The sequence below is a fragment of the Mixophyes fleayi genome, chromosome 1 (assembly GCF_038048845.1).
Source record: "Mixophyes fleayi isolate aMixFle1 chromosome 1, aMixFle1.hap1, whole genome shotgun sequence".
Lineage (NCBI taxonomy): Eukaryota > Metazoa > Chordata > Amphibia > Anura > Limnodynastidae > Mixophyes > Mixophyes fleayi.
In genome coordinates this window covers 341,431,086-341,446,277 of record NC_134402.1, presented here as the reverse complement: position 1 = coordinate 341,446,277, position 15,192 = coordinate 341,431,086, and the positions used below count along the sequence as shown (strand labels likewise).

Below are 15,192 nucleotides of genomic sequence, written 5' to 3'. Positions count from 1 at the left end.
ACCAGCAAGTTATAAAAATAGCTGTAATTTAAATATTAGAAACACTTAAATTAATGAAAGTTTAAACAAATCTCTGATTGGAGTGTTATATTTATATGAGTATATATGCACAATTTGTGTGTATATATATATATATATATATATATATATATATGGATCTGATGTGCTCCAAAGAAGAGAGGAAAATAATATACGTTAAAACTATCCTTTCAGCCAATCCTAAACTGGCTACAAAATCCTAGCTGCAAAATCCACACTGCTTCTCCCATACATAGCCGTCTATTCAGCCAACTCAACTTATTGTGGTGTCGGTATGTTCAATTCATGTCACACTGTTATATGTTTGATACATTTCCTGTACTATATTGTTATTTAAGTCATGGAACTAAAAACATTAATCTGTGCTCTCAGTGCCATTGTGCATGTCTCCCCATTTTCATAACTGTCTTTCGCCATCACCATCCCCTTATCCACTCTTAATTATCCTGTCTTCCTTAAACTGGGACTGTTCAGTACAGTCTAAGCAGGATCTATATAACTGAGTTCTGCAAACAGAGGGGGCTGATGACCACACATTGATTCCCTCAGAGTACAGAGCTCAACAGAAAATAGCATCATAGTTCCTGATCTAGAGTTGGATGCAATTTACACTTAAATCTTTAGAATACAATGCAAATTGCACAGACAGACACACCTGTTTATCTACCTTATGGGCCTGTGTGCATGATACACTTAAGTGTATCAGACACAACGGCCCTGTATGGCAGAAAAGTCATTAAATAAATGTAAAAAAAAAACAGTGCTCCCCCCAGCCCCCATCTATATTTAAATTGTTTCATAAGGCGCCTATTGAGGAATTTACTTTTAACTCAATTCCTTAAGTAGTATTGCCGTTATTCCTCTACTAATAAAAATATATGTACAGCACTAAGGTTGTTTCTGCAATAAAATTTAAATTTGTTTAATTGCACAATTGCAGAAACATAAATCATATATATATAAATAGCTTAAACTAAAGCTTAAAGACACTGGGGACATTAATGTAAATGACGATAAAACATCCTATTTCGTGACATTATGCTCCTATTTTGTGGCATTCTTGCACTGTTATTATGGCTATGTGCTTGGATTTGCAAAATAAGGTTGATTTTGGGATGAGCAATTATTTTCTCAATATGATGGTCATGTGTGGGCGTTCCATATGGATTGTCGGTTATCTTTAATAATGTGCCTGTGTTCTACACAAATGCAACAACAACGTTGAGAGGTGGAGACTGGACGCACTTGGAGGTGTTTAGTTTAGGAGAGATATGCAGAGCCTTTTTATATGTGTAGGGTGGATGCTTTAGAGGTGACAATAACGAGTACTCAGCCATTACTTTTATAGTGATGCATTTTACTCCATTCAGAACATTTCACAAAGGATGTATATTTATATGCATAAAGAAACCAATGTAATTAGGAATGAAAATGTTAAAACTATAGCACCTGAAGTATAAAGAGCTCTGTAGCACCATTATCAGTCATTAGTCAGAGTGTTTTATTGAACGTTAAAAAAGCAGATTTTGGAGATAAACAACAGAAACGTTCATGTCTAGCTTTCCCATATGATTCAGCCAATGACGTTATAAAGAAATATACACATATAAATAAAGACAAATAATGAAGTTTGTATCCCTTTAAGGGTGAAATCCAAATATTATAGGAGGCAGTAATTTGTTGTATGATTTTTACCTTTGTCATTAGGCGCATTTCAGTCTCAGTACAAAATCCCACTAAGGGCTAGATTTACTAAGCTGCGGGTTTGAAAAGTGGGGATGTTGCCTATAGCAATCAATCATATTCTAGCTATCATTTTGTAGAAGGTACTAAATAAATGAAAGCTAGAATCTGATTGGTTGCTATAGGCAATATCCCCACTTTTCAAACCCGCAGCTTAGTAAATCTAGCCCTAAGTCTTGTTCAAAAGGCGCCATGAAAATGTGGAATGGTGATTTGTCACCAATATATGTTTCTCAGGCCATGCAATTTACATGTAGATTAAAGATGATATTAATTAATCAGTTAAAATAAAACAATCTACCCCAACCCCTAGAAATATTATTAAAGATTATTTAAAAAAAATAATGTCTTACAAAGTTACATATAATTCATATCATAACTCTTTCCATAGAATTTTATTGGTTTATATCTTTGCCCGCTCATCCACTTTATTAGTGCTTTTAAAATGGTTCTAATTCCGCAAGTTCTACAACTACCAATGTATCACTACTCTAAAGTTTAGTATGATCCCGTTTTACATATTACAAAATACTGGAGTTCAAAAGTTCACATCTAGTGAGAATTAGAAAGAGAAACCGCTTGCCCATATCTGCTGGAAAAAAATATTTACTATTTGAAATCTTTAATTATTGTTAAAAGAACTTTAACATCTTATGAGTGTCAAATTATTTCTTTTTCCTTCCATGTCTTTGCAGTTTGTTTACCACAAGCACCAATAATAATCCTTTTCTGGACAATTCTTGATCAACTCTGCAGTATGTAATATTATAGTTTAAATCATCATTAACGTCACAATCTTCCATCCACACATCCCCATTGCGCTGTCACAAACATAATGGTTTTATACTAACCTTGTGAGAGATTATTTAACTTCGTTGCTTCTTGGGACCACTCCAGAGATATATCCACTGCTTAGTAGGTCCTAATGAATTTTCCTGCAACCACTGAAAGAAATTAACAAGAACACAGCAAATAGCAAAGGTTTTTTCTCTTTCATCTCTACTATACTGAGAAGGTCACTTATAATAGCCTCCTACTTAAAAATGTCGGCAAAAGATCTTCCAAGGAATAACCCTCAACAACGAATATAGTTTTCTGGAATCTGGTTTGTATATATATATCAGTTAAAAAAAATGAAATAATATATATATATATGTATATATATATCAGTAAAAAAATAAAATTATATATATATATATATATATATATATATATATATCTCAGTAAAAAAATAATAATAATAATATATATATATATATATATCAGTTAAAAAATAAAATAATATATATATATATCAGTTAAAAAAAATAAAATAATATACATATATATATATATATATATATATATATATATATATATCAGTTAAAAAAATAAAATAATATATATATATATATATATATATATATATATATCAGTAAAAAAATAATAATATATATATATATATATATATATATATATACACACACACGTCATTCCTGCCACATTTCCTCCATAAGAAAATTGTCTATTTTTAGGAATATAAATGACTGCCTGATCTATTTGCTGAGCAATTTCACCTTAGTTAGCAAAGTGTATTTAAAAGTTGGTTAACCGTCTGCCACAGGGTCCTGCTCTAATGATAATTCTAGTTCCATTGGGTAATTTTCAGTCTAAGAATTCCAACATGAACAAATCGCCATAAAAGGTTCTGCGTGTCCATCAATGATGTTGTGCAGCTGCATTGCCCCGCCCCTCGACATGGTGGTCCCATGACCCGACGTTAAAGGCGGATCAGCAATATAAGCTGGATAGCGGCCAGCCATAAAACATATGAACCCGGCTCATGGTACCTATCTTTCAATGTCTAAAAGGAAGATTGAAATACACTGCCGAAAGGCGGTGTTAATGTTCAGCTCTTGCAACCAGAGTTGGGCAAAAGTAGGTGTGAAGAATTGTTAGCGTGGAGATGTCTAGCATTGAAAGGGCACTGGAACACGATGAACTCCCAGGGGGAGACTTACATGGACAGCCAGTCACAACCATCAATCCTGTCCAGACTTCACTCAGGGAGGCAATCACAGTATTAACAGTTATGTGCTACACCATACCGGCCATCTGTGCAAAGTGTTCATTTGGATTGTAACTTCTGATTATCGAGCACAAATTATAAATGTCTTCTAGAAAGCTAAGTAAGTCTCTACCAAAACAGAACAGCAGATGTTTCTAATATACAATCTATCAAAAGGTTACAGCACAAACATGTCTACCCACCGATTAGACCATAAAATATCATTATTCTAGCAGTAAGAGATAAGATGAATTTCCTAAAGGTATGTGGAAATAAAATAGATATGATCCAGGCTGCCGTGGCTTTTCTTACCTACTGCAGAGTTATTTTGTTAATCCCTTAATGTCTGATACATCTACCCCATATGTTGCATAGAGGTATATGAATATATATCTCCCTGCTATAACGAAGATTATATATTACTGGAGTAACAGAACTTATTAGAATCATGACTGCAGTAAGGTTACAGGGATGTTCATTTTGTCTGATATCTTCAACAAGTAGGAAGATAGGGATAAGGGTTCACTATTTAGTTATTGAACCAGTAAAGGTAAATTTTCATATATGAAGCAAGACGTTAAATACACTGACAGAATGTACATATAATTCCAATAAAGTGCTGCCTATCTGTAAAACGGGATGAGAGTTTTTCTTTTTCCCAACTCATAACTTAGAATCAGTCTTAAATAGCTGCTGTGATGGGTCAAAAAAATGCATTGCTACTAGCCTTCATCTAGTCACCCCTATACTCCTCAGCTGGTGCTTGAGTCCACCAATATTACACACTTAGACATAGCATTTCTGCTACCTAGGAAATTGCAAGCGGCCATGCAGACCTATTATATGATAAGCTCATCATTGCAGAGTTGTGTTTTCAGTAAAATCTGCAAAGAAACACTTAGGAAATGTATTTAGTAAGTCTAGTGCCTAGCCTATATTTATCCATCTGTTAGATATACACTTTAACAGAGTATGTCAAAGTGTCCATCTTCAATAGTGCAAGGAATATGCAGTCCTCTGCATAGGCCCATACTGTACCTCTGTGTCATATGCCTGACATGATAAATGTATACACAGGGCCAAACACTGGTTTTCATGGGCAGATTTCCATACCTACACAACATATTTTTGAGTTATGTATAGCACAGATATTATATCTATTGGCAGGACCTTATGGTATCTGTACAGGTGCCAGCACGTGTTGGATATATATGTTAGTCCACAGACCATTGAACTTAACCAAGCTATCGGTTTATTGATGGTACACAGAGGTAGTGCTGGTTAAACACATAAAAGGTTAATGAGAGCGAAGCTTGTACCCAAGTATTGCAGCAGTCCTATACGATACATGTACTATACAGCCGTGTAGTACAGTTATAGGTGTCTCTAGTTATATACACTGCTCCAGGGTATTATACAAAGTTACTCACAATGCTCCTCATGGAGGGAACATGGGAGAAAACAATACGATTCCCACATGTGCAGTAGCATCATGCGAACAGGTCACATCAGTGTCCCACTTCCTGTCATACTCGACCACCGGGGAATACGGAGACAGCAAATAGCGCTGGTTTCCAACACCCCCGTCACCTAGAGATGTCTCCGGTCACAAGAAAATCTAACACTTTATCAAAACATTGGAAATAAAGTATTTCCCCTGTAACCAGAAAACATGGGTTAATAAACAAAATGAGCTATCAATGGAATATCTAAACATTAATCAATCAATTGTACTCCAGTCCATGTTTTAACAGGAACACATTCAGCAAGTGTGATGTCAGGCCCTTCATTAATATATTAGCAGCATCATCTTCGCTTGCTATATAACTTACACGGATAGACTTTTTCTCCACTAACTCACTTATAAGGTGATGTCTTATAGCAATGTGTTTGGACCATCAATAGTGCTTTGCACTAGAAGACAAGTGAGTCGCTCCTCAGTTATCACACTCAATGTTGTTGGTCTCACTCTGACAAAGAAGATTAAGCTCACACAAAGTCTCCTTTATCCATACAGTTTCTTTTAAAGTTTCTGTGAGTGCCATATACTCAGCCTCGGTGGTGGATAGGGTAACAGTGGGTAGCTTTCTGCTACCTCAGCTGACGACTGAGCCTGCCAAGACAAACAGATATCCTGTGTAGGAACGACGATCATCCTCATCAGATCCCCAATCCGCATCACAGAAATTCTCTAAAGCTGAATTCTTAGTTTTTAGACATCCAAACTTTAATGAGCTTGTACTTTTTAGATATGTTAAGATTCTTATGATGGCCATTGTTGTTTTCCAGGATTGAGTACAAATTGATACATGCGGCTCACAGCGTGTGTGATGTTGGGTGGAGTCCCAATACTTGCATGCATCAGGCTCCAAACAACATTTTAATAAGGGACAATTTCCATTTCCTCTATCTCCTTATCGATTAATGGTGACATTTCTCTTGTCAATTTTATGTTTTAATGAATGGGAGGGCTTACTGCCTTTGCATCAGGCAGTTCATTCTTGGTAAGTATTGCGTCAGTGTATGTCTGTTGATCAATTGTAACAGTTCCAGCTTTTAGATTTTGTATGATCCTCATGCCTAAGAAATGATTTGTTGATCCTAAATCCTTTAATCTGAATCTCTGTCTCAACAGATGCTTTACACTGGTGATGTATCGCTCTTGGTCTGCTAGCAACAGATCATCTACATATACTACTATGATGCACAGTTTATCTTCTATAGATTTGCAAAATAGACAATGATCAGTCTCTGACCTATTAAAGTCCATCTCTAGCAGCACAGCATCCATATACCAGCAATGACCACTTTGCTCTAGATCATAAATCGATTTTTCTAAGAGGCAGAGTTTTCCCTCTTGGAACGCAATATAGTGTTCAGGTGCTTCCATATAAATCTTCTCAACTAACTCTCCATTTAGGGATGCTGAGTCCAGAACAAGTTGATACAATAATAAATCATGGATTGTAGGAATGGCACTGACTAACCTCAAGGTGCTGTATATTGTAACACACGAGAAGACCTTCCCGTAGTTGATTCCGGATTTTTGAGCATCTCCTTTTGCTACAAGATGGGCTTTGTAATAGGCCATTGATCTGTCTGCATTTACCTTTTTACAAGACCCACTTGTTCTTGATCGTTTTACAGTTACTCAGCCTGTCAACCACAGTCCATGTATTGTTGTCATTCAGAGCTGTTAACTCTGTGTCTATTGCTGACTTCCACTCTACCCAGTGGCTACTTGACTTTGCCTCTTGGATACTTTAAAGTTCACAGAATGTTATGTTAGCGAATTCCTCGCAATATCTCCTAGGGAGATACCTTTGTTGCTCCTTACAGAACTTCTGCTTTATGATTGGATATCTGCATTAACACTTTTAGGTTCAGACATGCTTCCTGCTGCCTGTGCATCCAACATAACAAACCTTTGTAGTGATAGTTATTCCACCATTCCTCTAGGTGGCTCGTGAAATACCATAACACTTGATTTTACGAGATGTTTATTTGTAATGTCCCAGAGTCTGCATTCTTTTCACTTCTGGCAGTATCCAAGCATGATACATTTGACTGACTTGGGATCTAGTTTCCGTCTCTTCTCTTTTGGTATATGTGCATATGGTTTACAGCCGAAGACACTGAGATGACTCACACTTGGCTTTTTCCTGGACCACACCTCCAGTGGCGTTTTGCCTTTCACAGCTACTGTGGGAGCACGTTTTTTAGGTATACTGCAGTGGACACTGCTTCCACCCAAAACTTTTTTTCTAGGCCTGCGTCAATTAACATAGTCTGTGCACTTTCAACAATTGTTCGGTTTGCTCGTTCACTTACACCATTTTGCTCTGGCTTGTAGGCAATTGTTAGTTGATGCTGTATGCCATATTTTCTCAGGAACTCAGGTAAAGTCCTGTTGTCATACGCTTCACAATTGTTGGATCTCAAGACTTTACATTTCAGACCTGTTTGAATCTCCACCAGGCTCTTGTATTCCATATTTTGTTGACAACTTGACTTTTGGCTTTAATGAAGTATACATGTGTTATCCTTGTGGCGTCATCAATGAGTGTCATGAAGTATTCGTAACCACCAATCAATTCCACCTCCATTGAACCACACACGTCTGTGTGCATTGGATCTAGCGGTGCTTCAGCTCTAGTTGCTGTGTTTGGAAAAGGGCAGCGAGTTTGCTTACCCTTTACGCAGCTGTCAAGGTTGCTCACAGTGATACCGGTCACTAATCCATCTGGATGTTGCCATATCCAAGATGACCTAGTCACTTATGCCACAGTTCCATGGATTAATTTGTCTCAGAACCCGGCATCGCATGACACTCTTCAGTGTCTAGGACATTCAGTTGGTTACATTGGGTTGCCGACGCAATTACAGTCCCTTCTTTCGTGCACCACACATCTGCCCTCTGTGAATTGGACTTCGTAACCTTTTGTTTCCAGAACGCTTATAGTGTCTTGGATGTCTGTGATGACAGTCTATGCTTAGGCACACTGTGATTGTCCCGACTTTTATGGCAGTAAGCACTTTGTCTCCAAACCCTTTGACCGATATGGGTTCACATGGTTGTAGTGAAGTGAACCACTCTTGATTGCAGCTGAAATGTCTAGTGGTCCCCGAGTCCATATACCAGCAGTCCTTCTTGTGACTGTCTACAACATTCAATGTTGACTCGTTTGGTTTGTTACGCTTTTTCTGCACTTGAATCTCTAAACCTGCAGTCAGATGCCTTGTGCCCCATTTTGTGACATTCAAAGCATTTATACTTGAGCTTTTTGGACTTGGTACCTTTGGTGAATAAAGCAGACGCTATGCACTTCATCAGCGTTTGGACTCTCTCCTGGATCAATTGTGACTTTCCACAACTTTTCCCACTTAAGCTGCATTAACATGGCAAATTTTCAGGTTGCATAATTCTCTGAACCTTTTAGTTTTGTAAAGTTTATACTGACATCTGTACTGTAAAATTTCCTTGTATTAAATAAAAGGCATTTTTCTGAAGAATTAGCTTCTTTTATGCATCACTGCTACTATTTAACACTTCTTAAACACAGAGTACTAAGCCCATAACCTATTGGCAAAACCTTTTTGTGTCTGAACAGGTGCGGTAGTGCAGGTTAAACACATACAAGGTTAATGACAGCGATGCTTGTACACAGGTATTGCAACAGTCCTATATGATACATATACTATACAGCCGTGTAGTACAGTTATAGGTGTCTGTAGTTATATATACTGCTCCAGGGTATTATACAGTTACTCAAGATGCTCCTCATGGAGGGAACGTGGGAGAAAACAATACGGTTCGCGCATGTGCAGTAGCGTCATGCGGACAGGTCGCGTCAGTCAGGGGCGGATCCAGACTTTTGCTATACCCTGGGCGATTTTAGGGGGGGCGATTTAGGCCCCGCCCCCTTTCTAATTTCTAAGGCTGCTGGCGGCTGCACAGTATGTGCAGGTCCGCTCGGCAGTGACAGTGTGCTGCCCCGCTGCTCTGATTGTGTTTAAAACACAATCACAGCAGCCGGGCAGCACACTATCACTGCTGAAAGGACCTGCACAGTGTGCAGCCGCCGGCAGCAAACCCCTGCTAGGGGGGGCGATCGCCCCGATCGCCCCCCCCCACTACCTGGATCCGCCACTGGCGTCAGTGCCCCACTTCCTGTCACACTAGGCCACCGGGAAATACAACAAATAGGTTTCCAACAATATCCATACACACTTTGTCATAGCATAGTCTACAGACTACATTGAACAATAATACAGCTTGAATGGAAGATCTTCAACAATTCTTATAGTCTGTGGATAATAATTTGTGGCTCAATAAAGAAAGAAAATACAAAAATGAAGGTTAATTTTCAGAAAATTAGTGGTGGATTACTATAGAGGAGTTTATAATAGGGGAGAGCTGTTATGGTGCTCAGACCTTAACTTGAACTGTAATTTATAACAAAATATAAAGTGGTTTTGTCAGTGAAGGGCTTGTTCTATATACCAAATGAACTTGGGGACATACTATTGCTTTTTATTGCAAAATAATTGAATTATAAGACTTACTACATATATTAATACACTTTGGGTGATGGACTGACTGTGTGTTAAATTTTTAAACTTTTAAAGTGTTCTGTTGGAAACATTAAACAGTTCTGACAGTTTCAATGGGTCATCAGCCATGAAAGTCTATGGAGATCAAGCACCGCCCACCACTGAAAGGGATAGAACACAAAGCATGCTGATCCCAACCAGCAAAGTGTAAACACATATGAAAGTTCACTTTTGGCGGTTACCTTAAATACACAAACTTTGACGATAGTGGGTTTAATGCCTCGTTAATTGCATGGGCTTTTTTCCCCGTAGAACTGTAGGATATATAAGGACAATTGTTTGGGGATGTTTAAAGACACAACTGATGTTTTACATACAGTACTACAGCCACCACTGGAATGGAACATGGACGCCTGTGTTAGTGCCAGGCAGCTGAATCACAGCTGCTGCATCCTTATTTCTGCCAGGACCTGTTGCTGTGTATTAATCTGGTTTTAACACTGGCAGAACGTTACAAACAGTTGCTTAGGGAGTGAGTGACATAAAAGCTAAACCTTTTTAAGCGTGGCCATTTTAAAGCTCATTAGCTTTACTACACAGAAACACAGCAGCCTAGCACATTAGGAGCAGGCTGCCTGGCATGGCAGGAAAATATTTTATCCTCTACGACAAAGGTGTCAAAATAGTTGATTTGCCTAAATTGACAGGAAGTCATGTTGTCCAAAGCCAGGAGCTGACTACTGGAAATAATATTGAGTATATTCAAAGATAAAAGTATAAGCATTTATTTCCACATAACGAGAATAGAAACTGGATAACAGGCCTATGAATAAAATAGTAAAATATGACACATGAAATTATGAAGCGATATGTATTGGAATTACTTATTTGATGGACTAATAACTTCAAGAATTCAGGCACGCAGCATGGTGGCTCAGTGGTTAGCACTTCTGCTTCATAGCACTGGGGTTATGAGTTTCATTCCCGACCATGGCCTTATCTGTGTGGAGTTTGTATGTTCTACCCGTGTTTGCGTGGATTTTCTCTGGGTGCTCCGGTTTCCTCCCACACTCCAAAAACATACTAGTAGGTTAATTGGCTGCTATTAAATTAACCCTAGTCTTTCTCTCTCTCCGTCTGTGTGTATGTATTTAGACTGTAAGCTCTAATGGGGCAGGGAGGGATGTGAGTGTTTTCTCTGTACAGCGCTGCGGAATTAGTGGCGCTATATAAATAGATGAAGATGGTGATCTATAAAAATTTCTGCTCCTTTATCTCCAGTTTACCATCAAAATACTGGTGGTAAACTGGAGTAAAAGTGACTGTGTTATCAGTAGGTTAATTTAGAGACACTGCTTCCAACACTTTTGAAGACTATTCCCTATGTGTTAGTAGTTAAGGTATGGGAATAGCAAGTGGTGGCTAAATTCTAAAAAGATAGAGATGTATCTTTTAGCATATGAATGGTTCAATAGCAGAGTATTGCTATAAACATAAATACTCTGACAGAAAAAGAATGATTCCATTATAAATTAAAGCCACCCACTAGCTTAGGAATTATTAAGATAATGTATTAAGTTCAGGGTTGGCATATAGCAATCATTAGTCCATGCTTTGATATATTTATCTATCAGGAAAGACCTTATTAGTCTCCTCCAGGGGGTGGTGGCAAGCTAGTTCTACTTATGGTGATGTGGATGCATTCACACTGCAATGAAAAATTAATGTCCACACACATCTTTCACATAAACAACTGTAACACAACATAGGGCTATGATACACTACTACGAATGGAGATGGTGATAGAGAAGACTTTACTCAGGAACAATGGAGCTGAGTTGTGCCGCAGTATACTGTCTTGTGCTGCCATTTTGTTTATGCACATGGGGCCTAATTCAGAGTGAGACCTACGTCTGTGTCCATAGTGTAACTTTGCATTTTTCCACCCCTCGCATGCTCAGAAAGTGAACATACGCAACTGCTACTACTCAGACCTATGACTTCTTGGCACTTACGACTCCTTACGCCTGAAGAGGTGTGACAGGGTGTTGTAACGTAGGCAATGTATGTATGAAGGAGTATTCCAGCAATTGCGTACGGATTCAGTTTGGGACATAGTCGCAGATACAACTGAAAAAGTGACTTTATTTGCTGGTGGTCAGGGGCAGGAGTAAGCAACAGATGATGATGCTGACAAACACCCAAACAAGCAACAAGTTTGAGAATGATGCGTAAACACTTATTGAGTCTTTAGCAGTCGCTCTGCAATAAATTAGGGCCAAGTGTATTATAGCAAAGATACAATTTTTTTGTGTGTGTGGGATGTATGTCAGGAAGTTGTTCCTGCTGTATCAGTTAGGTTATTCATGTTTAAATGATCCTTCATAGCAACTAACTTTTAACGTATAAAATAAAAGGTTTTATTATATGATCTAAGTAGCACTCAACTCAATACTTATTTGAAGAATACGGACCACCTGAACAATATGTAGGACCAGGGCCTTTAGACTCCAAGATCATTGATATTTCCTCAACAGATATATGGCTCTGTTGTGCTTCATTCTTGTTTATTTTCCTAGTTCCCCATATTTCCTTTGGCAGCATCTGCTTCCTCAAGGGCACCAAATTGGCGTCGCTGTCTGTAATCGTCACATTAGGTTACAATGTATCCGACCTGTTGTTCAGGTGTCCGGAAGCAGTGTCCTCTGAAATGGAGTTATTGCGGACATCCATAACAATAAAATTGTTCAAGTAAAAAAGTACAAAGTGGGAGATTCAAGTGGAAAAATAAAACAGGCTTTAAATACAGTGACCTGGAAGGTCTCTATTCTTAATCACTTCCTTACTGTCTAAACATTTGCTAGCGACTTGTGGGAAAACAAGGTATAATTTCCAAATCAAACATTCTTTTATAAAAATACATTGTAAAATGTAATAATATAGACAGTGAGTGTGTATACAAGTTTCCCCGCTAGTCTTAATCAATTCTATTATACACAGCGGTCAAAGTGGAATGATAAAAGTGGCGGTATAAAAATTTAGAAGTGATGGTATGGAAAATATAATGGGATTGTAAGTGAATGGAATTTGCCAATTTTACAATTAAAGCAGTTTCAGAAGTGGCGGTAGAGCATACCACCGTATACCAGCCGAATACAGGTATGTCACTGATCTTCATAGATTTTAATGTGCAGGGTTTGCAGATGAGAATCCATGGCTCTTTGGGTTTGGCTGCTACAAAACAGCCTTCTCACTGTCATCAGTTACAGAGAGCTAAAGTCTCAGTTCGCTTTAGCCTAAAATGTAATCAACCACGGTGTTTAGGTTGCTTCCCTATACAGCGCCCGTATTTTCCTAGTTATTGAATATTTTTCATAGTGAATGTAATCAGACCTTCAACCAAAACTAATATTACATTAAAACAGAACATGAGTAAACAAATAACACACCATTTTTAGTATTTATTTGATTAATGTATTTATTGAAGAAAGTTATGCAATTCCCATGACCTCTGTGAAAAGTAAATAAAACATTGGAGTCTATAACTTGCTATATACCTTTATCAGAAATAACCGTGGTTAGACATTTCCTGTAGTTATTGATCATCACTGTTGAGGAATTTTGGCCCATCCCCCCTTGTAGAACTGCTTCAACTTAGTGACATTTGCGCTGGGTAATGCAGATATGGAACCATAATAATACCACCCCATACTTGACCAATGATATGAATTTCCTACTGTAGAATGCAGGGTTTCTCCTAGATATGTCGACCAAAAAGTTCTACTTTTGACTCATCTGTCAATAGCACATAGTAGAAGAACTCAGATGCTTTTGCTTAAGCTTGAGGCAAGCCCTCATTAGTGATCAATGTTTTCTGCCTCCATACTTTGCCAAAGATCCAATTTTTGCCCAATGTATCTAATAGTGGAGGCATGAACACTGCCCTTATCTGAAGTGAGAGAGGTCTGCAGATCTCAAGAGGTTTAAGACTTTGTGAAGGTTGACTACTGTCTCAAACATTTTCAATTTGGGCAATAGAGCTATCACTGCAATCCAGCAGAGGTGCAGATCCCTAGGAATGGTTTTGTAATCCTTTACTGTCTAAGAGATCATCAACTTTTTTATTTAGAGAGGTTTTCAGGAATTTCTTTTTATTGTGACATGATGCACCTCCAGAGCCTGTTTGCAGAAAACCACACTCTGAGAGTGAGGACCAAAGTAAAGCTGGGTACACACTACACAATTTTCATCCAATAATCGGCTAAATCAGCCGACATACGTTCAAATGTCGGGTCAGTGTGTGCAGTGACACGATGGTCGAAAGTCTGCCCAAATGGACGATTGTCGCCTCATTTGGTTGGTCGTACCGTTTAATATTCTCGTTCCAATCTCGTTTCCGTTGTGTAGTGTGTATAAACTTCCGGCCGATCCACAACAGTGAGTACGAAATTACAGTCATTGCTGACGACAACATGGCAGTAAAAAGTCACTAAAGGGACGTCCGCTCTTCCCTTTATTGTCCTACACAAGGCTAGTGTGTGTATGCAGTCCATGGACCAAGCGATCGGAACATCGATCACATGTAAAATCGATCGGCATAAAAAGTTGGTGGCAAATTCTGTAGTGTGTACCTAGCTTTAGTCAGCTTTATATTGGGCAGGGCTGGTCTAGTCCAAAGTATTAAAATACAATACAAAACAAAAAGTTCGGCATTTGCGCTTCCTTGAGAGTGGGTGATTGGCTGCCTCTAAGGGATGGGTGGAAAAGGGTGGGCTCCAACCCTACTAATTAAAGCAATACACAAAGATTTCTCTTGGCGCCAGAGTATAGGATGTCAGAAATATAACAACAGACAGCTGATAATGTTCAAAGGTCATATAATAAACCAGAACATAATAAAATCAGTGCACTGATATCACTAGTATACATAAACAAAAGGGTAAGTACCCAATGTATTAATCTGCAAAACCCAATCCTGTAGTCGATAAAGGGCTTGAGATAAATAACAATAGTGATAAACAGTTCTTAATCACTATGAAGTCCACAAATGTAATGTCGTAGAAATGGCAACCTTAACAGCTACAATGGATATATGGCAGTTTACTAAGAGCGATATCCTTTTGCTCCTTGGAAAACACACGGCAATGTCCGAAGTGGCTAGTGTCGGCGAGCGGGTATAAGGTAACTTAACCCACCGTAGGAACTTCCCCGGGGTCTCCTGTCCTAGTTTTTCCCCTTGATGTCGCGTTCTGAGTATGTCCAGGCCGCGTCTCCTTCCTTCTACGCATGAGTATTGGCGGTATCAGACT

General features: G+C 38.4%; 1 long non-coding RNA gene across 1 annotated transcript in view; it reads right to left on the bottom strand.

Moving 5' to 3' along the window:
• The window catches only part of LOC142108758 (uncharacterized), a 64,184-nt gene that overhangs the window by 5,290 nt on the left and 43,702 nt on the right, over positions 1-15,192 (bottom strand). The window contains exon 2 of the long non-coding RNA XR_012680222.1: positions 2,634-2,726. This is a non-coding gene — a long non-coding RNA (uncharacterized LOC142108758). The remainder of the gene's footprint in view (positions 1-2,633; positions 2,727-15,192) is intronic.